Source organism: Phaseolus vulgaris, chromosome 4 (assembly GCF_000499845.2).
Source record: "Phaseolus vulgaris cultivar G19833 chromosome 4, P. vulgaris v2.0, whole genome shotgun sequence".
Taxonomy (NCBI): domain Eukaryota; kingdom Viridiplantae; phylum Streptophyta; class Magnoliopsida; order Fabales; family Fabaceae; genus Phaseolus; species Phaseolus vulgaris.
Window position 1 is genome coordinate 4,530,341 of NC_023756.2, and position 7,433 is coordinate 4,537,773.

A 7,433-nucleotide genomic window follows, 5' to 3' on the forward strand; every position below is an offset into this window, starting at 1 on the left:
TAACATTGACTTTATATACGGATCCAAATCCGTATATAAAAAAACCGTATGTAGTGCTCACTTTACATATAAAATTTGAATCCGTATATAACACTACATGAAAATCATGAAATAGAAACTAATTTTTAGAGATTAAAAATAATTAGTTGCTATAGTGACTAAATTAGAGATCATTTTTTAGACTAAAAATTTTTTGGTTTCTAAATTAGTTTTTATTATTGTTAAATGGTTTCTAAATTGGTGTCTAATTATCAACCTTGGTAGCAAAAACCTTAGTGGCTAATTAAACACTAATTTAGAAACTATTTAACAATAATAGAAATTAATTTAGAAACTAAATTTTTCTTAGTCTCTAGAATGATTTCTAATTTAATCACTATAGCAACTAATTATTTTTTATATTTAAAAATTGGTTTTTATTTCATAATTTTCTTATAGAGTAATAATTGAGATGTAAATAGCAAATTTTTTAACAGTAGAGCACAACTGAAGTATGAATCTAGCAGATAACAAGACAGGGAAACTAAATTAGACTATAAACAGTTGAGATTCGGACACAACCTTAAAACATGAAATGGAACTTAGAAGATGGAAACAACCTCAAAACAAGATATGAAAGTGGAACATGTTCTTAGCAGTTCCTGGTGGTTTCATTACAGTGTTTGTTAGGGCCACCACCGTTTTGGGATGGCAGGCAGCTGCGGTAAGCTTGCGCTTTTGGACAATCTACAGCTTGGTTGTTTTTGTTGCCTGTGTTGCTAGGCTCACATCGTAGAGCATTCTTGACGTATGAGACCCAAATGAAAATTCTGTTTCCAAAGCGTTGCCGATGAGGCAATCCTCTGTGAGACAGTTGGTGGCGTTGACAAGGTTGTGGTGGATGAGAAGGATGAGGAGCACAAGGGAGAGACCCTTCATCATCTTTTCGGAACTGATTTCTCACTCAACAAACAAGATTATGGTTCAGAGTGAATACCCTTTTGTAGATTTTGTACGTTTATGCTAAAATAATTGACGAGTCTACTTTAACATAAAGTTGAGTGTCCTATTAATGTTGTTTGGATTTGACAAGGAAAAGACTTATTTTTTTAAAAAAAAATAAGAGAAAAGTGTAAATAAAATACTATATTAATAAGAATTTATCGTTAAAAGAAATAATATGTTCCACTTTTTAATTTCAGGTAACAATATAAAAATTATAATTGTATAAGTTTCTGTAATAATAAATTAACACTTATTTTAATATATATATATATATATATATATATTTATATACATAAATGTCGAGATTTTATTTTAGAAATAAAAATGAATATTTTTCAAACCCTAAGAGCCTGATTGTAATCTCTAATTACTTGCAGTTGATGCAATGATTACAGCACATTAATTTTGATAACTATGATTGACTATCCTCACCCCTGGCAATGCCTCTTTTAGAATAAATTATTTTTATTCTCCATTTTCTTTTCCATAATAAAATTTTAATTTTTCAATTCTATTTTTCAAATTCATTTTTAGAACGTTAAACAACCTATTTTATTTTATTTTTCTAAAATGTATTTCTCAATTTCAAAATTAACTGAAAAATGTGCAGAAACAATTCAGGAATTTAAAAAATTGATAGATCCATGTTAGAATTGAGGCAATTTCTTCCGGTATCTCTACATTTTTCTTCTGCACCTCTAGATTCTTCAAATATACTGAAATTACCTTTTACAGTTTTCTGAAATAGAAAATCTAGAAGACAAAAAAAAAAATCATTCCAAAGACATCTTTTTTAGAACACATTTTTTTTTAATTTCTGGATTGATAAATCCAGAATTCATAAAAAATGTTACGGAAAAGATGTTCTGGAAATATTTTGAAAAGAAAAATCTGAAAGTTATTGTTTAAAGGGGGTAAAATAGTCTTCTCTGAAAATGATGTGTCTGGAAGAAATTTGTAGAGGTGAAGGAAGAAGTTGCCTAGAATTGATTGGGTTTAATAATCAAAAGCCCTAAAACTAAGTTCATCCTAAACAACCTAATGGGAGAGCCAATCAATGAGGCATTAAAGTCAAATACACATTATCTTGGTCACAAGTTCTGATTTTAATATCTTCAACCAGCATTCCTATTTTATGTTTTCTGTCAAAATCTACAACTTCAATCAACTTCAATTGAAAAGGGTAGAAAACAAACTCCAGAATTTACCTTTAGGTAATTTATTATTTCTCACAAACTTTTTCCATCTCCAATGGCATTATTCTTGTCAACATTCAATAACAGTGCTTCACAGATGATACATAATATAATACAACAACCACAACACAAGTAACAACAGAAACCCTTAAACAAGGAGTTGATGTTCCACACGACAACCTTGGAATGAGAGATGAACCTGCAAAGATTGAAACACATGTTCTTAGCAGTTCCTGGTGTAATCAGCACAATTTTTGTTAGCGCCACCACCGTTTTGGGAGGGCAAGCAGCTACGATAGCCATTGCTCTGTGGACAATTTACAGCTTGGTTGTTGCTATTGCCTGTTTGGCCAGACACAGATTGGCTCACATCATAGAGCATTCTGGCCACATGTGAACCGAATAAGAACTCTGATTCCATGTCACTGCTGATGGAGTTTATCTCTTTCCATGGTGTTGCCATGCTCAGATGAAACTGGATGAGAGTGATGACCAACACAAGGTAGAAGAGACCCTTGTTCTTCATTTTGTGGTTCTCTCTTCTTGCAAATTGTTTTCACTCAGACTAAAGGATTTGGTTCATTTCTGAAGGTTCTTGGCTTTTTGTACCAGTCTGTCTTACACTAAAATAATAAAGGAATATTCAACAAGTGGTTGAGAGAGACATAATTTATTCTTCCAATAGCATTTTTCAAATAAGAGGTTATTTATTTTCATTTTAGTATATTGAAATTATTCGATTTATATATATATTTGAAAGGATCAAATGAGGAAATTCAATGAAACTTGCACCACATTAATAATTTTATTCAATCCAATAATTCAATTTTAACTATATATATGTTACCTTTATTATGTTTATTCAATTTTATTAAAACAATTAGCAGCAATAAAGTAATAATAACATATTGGTCATATTCTTATATATTTTAAGAAACATATATTCTATCAATTCTGATGTGAATAAATAACATATCAAATAAGTTTTTGTTATGAACTTTTGTAGACATGAAATTTAAATTCAACTTTGGGTTTTGAAAATTATTCTTAACCAAAAACTATTGAATGGTATATATTATCAACTTTAACATAAATATTGAAAAATAATTTTCTATTTTTAATTTATAGAATATATAATTATATTTACTAAAATAATTATAATTAGTATGAGTTTTGAGATTTTAGCTTTGAAAAATATACTGTTATCCACGTTTATAACATTCAAATTAAAAAAAAAATCCACTATAAAATAGTAGTTTTTCTTAACTTCAAAACTATTTATTAAGGAACATGGGAGTATAAATTATTTACTACTAAAGTTTAAGTATTTAAACAAATTTAGAAGCCAAAAGTAGAAAATATTAATAAAAACAGAAACCAAAATTTAGAACTTTTTTGGGAACTAAAAACAACATTAATTCTTTATTTTAATATTAAATAAAATACATCAATAATAAATAAAAAATGCTTGAGTGTCCTATATGTAAGCGACTGTAGTATAATTCACTTCAACAGGCACTAGTTTATTGGTGAGAATGTCCTTGTTATTAGTCAACATATCCAACCAAAACCTGTTGATTTAATTAGTTAATTATAGTTGGAATCACTACTAGATATATCATAATTAGTAACATCAAAAAAATGTTACTAAATTAAGGAAAATGTTACTAATAAGATTTAGTAACATTTTATCAAATGTAGTGGATATGCTAGGTAACTAAAGACTTTTAGTAACATTTTTACATTTCAATAGATACATTTATAAACATGTCACTAAATATTTTTAGTAACATTTATTTAATAAAAAGGTAACATTTTAAAAATGTTACTGAATCATTTTAGTAATGTTTATTTAATAAAAAGTAACACTATAAAAATGTTACTACAAATCTTTAGCAAGCTTTTTTAATATAGAGGTGACATTTTAAAAATGTTACTAAATCATTTTAGTAATATTTTTTTTAAAAAAGTAACATTATAAAAATGTTACTAATTATTGTTAGTAACTCTTTTTGATAAAAAAGTGACATTTTAAAAATGTTACTAAATCCTTTTAGTAATGTTTTTTAATAAAACAATAACATTATAAAAATGTTACTAAAAGCTTTTAATAATTTACATCAACACTACACGTTTAAGAACAAGAAATCAGACAGATATGTTGTTTTTTTTATAAATAGACTACTGAATTCGTAAAGGTTGACTTTACATTCATCAACTACCTTCTATATCTACACTACTACTCTTAAGATTTTTAAGTATTCCACATTCTTAAATAGTATTCCACATTCTTAAATGCAACACCTTCAACCATCATTGTGCACCAGGGAACACACGGGAACACACGTCACTCAAATTCTACGGATACTAATAGATTCTCTCCCCATGCATCTCTAAACCTCATTCATGCCTAACTACAAGTCACATACCTACTACCTGCACAAATAAATAAATAAAGCTTATGTCCCTATTTAACTATTTATTCTCTATGCTTATTTGTAGCTTCGTTGCTAACTTCATAGAAAGCACAAATATCATTTTCCAACTGAAAAAACAGAGATAAGATGGAAGGAAATTAAAGGGACAGAAAATCTGTCATGCATTTCTGAATTTACATTTACCCCACATCAGGATTTGAGTTTTACAACATTTCTTCCCAGCATAAAAGAGAACATAACAAAATAATGCCTCTCAAAATTCACATAACTCACAACCTTTCATTGATTTGATTTTGTTCCTCTGTCTTTGAATCCTACTGTTTTAATAGCAGACTACCCTCCCAATAAAAAAAAATTGAATAAAGCATTCAAACATTTTTTCTTGGAGCTACCTTTAAGAGGAAAACATGGGTATCAGACGCGTTTGCAGGTCCCCAATAACGTATTTGCTTGTGTTCTTGGAATAAGAGAGTCCAACACCAGCAGAAGAATCCAAGTATATGATGTTGGAAACCTGAAATTAATTCAGATGGATAAGCATATTTACTATAAAGATTGTAAATTATTTGAGAAATAACTATTTAATCACCTCAATTAATTGAGAAATAAATGTCGTACTAATTTAATTAGATGGAAACTAATATAAACATTGACTTGACCCAACCTTGGACCAGCTGTAAGGCTTGGTATGCAAAATGGGTAGATTCCCTTTTGATTTTGCCCTCAAACTTGAATGGTCTTGCATGCACCCACATTTCACAATCACATGTATATAATCAACAAAAGTAAAAATGATATAATAGTATTGATTCAAGCTGAGTAAAAAGGACCTTCCAGAGAACAAAAACATCCAACATTTTCCACTTATATGCACGTATTCGAAAAGGTGAAGTGAGAAATTAATACGTAACGCGTTATATTTATTATTCGAAAAATTTATGTACTCCCATGTGTAAAAGTAGGATAAAAAGAGTGTTTGGTTGTTGTCATCTTGCTTTACCACTAGAAAAACAACAATTTTCAAAATATGAATCTTTTGTGTGTGCAATCAGAGATATGTTAAGCTCATAATGAGGGAATTTAATAATGTTTTCAGGACTATTATGAATTTCATGTTATTTGTGTTGAAATATGGTTATAAATATTGCACATTTACTGTACAATAAATATAGATTGATTGGATAATAAATGTAGACTTGTTTGTAATAAATCCCTAAAATGAAGAGATTGAGATTAAGAATTTATTTGGTATATTTGCTCTAGATTTAGAGTCTTTATGCCTGGAGATTTATTTCCTTTATTTTAAGAGATTTATTTCCTGGAACATCCAATGTTTGACTAATTCTAAATTCATGAAAATGTTGGGAAATCTTGTTAGAAATCATAAACCAAAAATTCTTTTTCTTGTTGCACCTATGGCTGTTTTTTCTGATGCTCACACTAGATTTTTTCAATCTTTTAATTTGAAGCTGATTGCTTTTAATGCTAACTCTGCCAAAGTCGCTAAGCTTTGGTGCCTTGGTAATGCTAATTTAAATATTGTTGTGTTACATTCCTCTAGAATCAATCACCATCGTTCAAACATTTTATCAAACACTTGTTGAGCATTGCACAATATGTGTAACATGAGAAAGTGAAAACGTAAGAAAAGAAAACAAAGCAAAATATAGAATCAAAATAATGAAAGTGTTGTTAAAAATAAAAGGAAATAATGAAATTACCTCCATTGCTCTTCCTTCTCGGAGGTTTTATACAACTTCTTCTTGAGTTAGAGACAGAGAAGCACTTGAAACTCTGATCCCGTAACAGCAACTCAGAGGAAGAGAGAAGCTTCACTCCCACTCTCGAAAGCTATTGTGAAGCGGTGTCAAAGGAAACAGAGGAAGAGAAAGACGGAGACTAAGAGCAGCGGGAACAAGAGAGTGAAACGAGATTGAAAGAGGAACGAGACCGAGATTGAAAGAGAAAGAACGAGATTTAGAGAGTAATGAAAACGAGTACGAGAGACTGAGTTGGGTCTGAAAGAGTGAGAAAGGAAGTTCAGATGGAGAGTAAAAAATATAAATTTAAAAAAGTTAGTTTTATGAATTTACTTATTATATTTGAAAATTTGTAATGAGATTTAAAAAATATATTGGTTTAAATTTACTTATTTGATATTTATCTATAAAATGTTACAATATATACAGTAACATTTATGTAAAAATTGTTACTGTAATAACTAAAATTTTATTTATTTTATTTACAGTGACATTTACGCAAATAACTGTTACTATAGGAATTAAAAATTATGTATAGTAACATTTTAAAGAATTGTTACTATGAAAACGTTACTATTGATAGAAAATGGTGTAGTGAATATTAATTACTTAATTAAGTTGGTCACGGGTCTCTTGCATTAAATGAAAGTTGTGTAATACGTTCATAATAATATATAACATCTATTTATTTTTGTTTTTTTGTTGTTATTTTTCTTTGACTCATAAATTATATCAACCCACATTATTGAACATTGTCAACAAATTTTGCACTATATTACCTATTTGGTGTTTCGGAGTCTATAAAGATGCTAAATTAGTTCATTTAACTGACTAAAAAAAAATCTTTTATATTATTTTTTTATAGTAAGTAAAATTAAGTTGTACACCACTAAGAGAAGTGATTTGATATTTAAAACTTGAAATATTAATAGTTTGTAGAAAATGTTTCTTAAATAAATTAATTTAGAAGAATTAAGTTCAAATAGTATCTATAATACAATAAAGTAAGAGATAAGAAAAATAAAGGTTTTTTTTTTGTTTCGGCAAGAAAGATA

The 7,433-nt window shown here is 28.5% G+C and overlaps 1 long non-coding RNA gene across 1 annotated transcript; it reads right to left on the reverse strand.

Annotated features, from left to right (window-relative positions):
• Positions 1-4,742: 4,742 nt before the first annotated feature.
• LOC137836383 (uncharacterized) lies at positions 4,743-6,646 on the reverse strand. Its single transcript, XR_011085254.1, has 2 exons — positions 6,340-6,646; positions 4,743-5,132 (listed from the first exon to the last, which is right to left on the reverse strand). It is a non-coding gene; the product is annotated as an uncharacterized lncRNA (long non-coding RNA).
• Between the last annotated feature and the right edge of the window lie 787 nt (positions 6,647-7,433).